A 1,326-nucleotide genomic window follows, 5' to 3' on the forward strand; every position below is an offset into this window, starting at 1 on the left:
TCAATACTACAATTTGATGTTCCAAACTTATTGCTCACTATAGAGACAAGAGATAGAAAAATTGTTTTGATCAGTCAGGGAAATATGTGCTGAAAACATGTTGCCTCGCCATTTCAAAAGATGGAGAATAAGCTATAGAACGAAAAATACTAGCGTTTTAGCGCAGATACAGCCGACTAGCGCCAGCTAACACTACATACAGTAGGAAATAAATCACTTATTTATTTTTTTACACATCGATAATTCGAGTCAAATATCATCCAAAAATAATCTTGTGATATGGAACTAATCGACCCCCCCCCACACACACAAATGCATTGTGAGAGGGAGTGCCCTATGATTTACATAATGCCTCAGCGGAGCTGCACTTACTAGTCAGACTGCAGCACAAACAAGACCAGCTCCATCCCTTTACAGAAACTGCAAGTAGGCAATAACTGGATAGCCAGGGTCTACTATTGACCTGAATATATCTATCACCATGCCCAGAAGAGGGTTGAGAGGATGAAAGGATCAATCTGAGGTTGCTCAGATTTCATGTGTGGAGGAAATGCTCAGAGAACAAAGCATAGAGGCAGATACTGTAGGACCCATGCTGTTCATGTGCACTAGTTATGGATTTTGATGCACAGGAAATACAATAACCTGACATAAATGGGGTGTCCCTGACACTTTTCTTTCACACGCACACAAACCACACACACAACCCCCAAAACAAGGACAAAGCCCGTAGCTTCACCTGTCCGTGTGATTAACGACCACGGCGTCGTTAGTGTTGTTCTCAACACTGAGATGGAGGGGATCCAGATAAACATGAACACACGTTACTGGCTGGCCCAAAAACAAGCACAACGCCATCAATTATTCAGTCCCAGCCATCCCCATTGGCAGCAGATGGCTCATCTTACTGAGCAACGTGGCATATCATACAAGTGCATATTTAATTTCTATACTAGATAAGCATGAGTTCTATTACAAAGACGAAATGGAGAGCGACATCAGTTGAAGAATCAATACCAACATATTCAGAGTATATACCCTCTCTCCAGTCTACACACAATGACAAAGGCTTGTCTTATCGATGCTCCAACACTGCCAACTTGAGGGTGGTGCTGGTTCCACTCAAACAGATAGTAGGTTCCCTTTTAGGGGAAACCTGAAAAGGAATCAAATGGAACACATTGGGGGGGGGGGGAGAGAGAGAGAGACTATTAATATATGTGTTCATCCTAGAAGATATGGTCTGGTGGCCTCCAGTAAAATAGGCAATTAATGAAACACAGAGAGCATGAACAAATACACCGACCATTTGGGCAGCTACTACAA

Source organism: Salmo trutta, chromosome 28 (assembly GCF_901001165.1).
Source record: "Salmo trutta chromosome 28, fSalTru1.1, whole genome shotgun sequence".
Classification (NCBI taxonomy): domain Eukaryota; kingdom Metazoa; phylum Chordata; class Actinopteri; order Salmoniformes; family Salmonidae; genus Salmo; species Salmo trutta.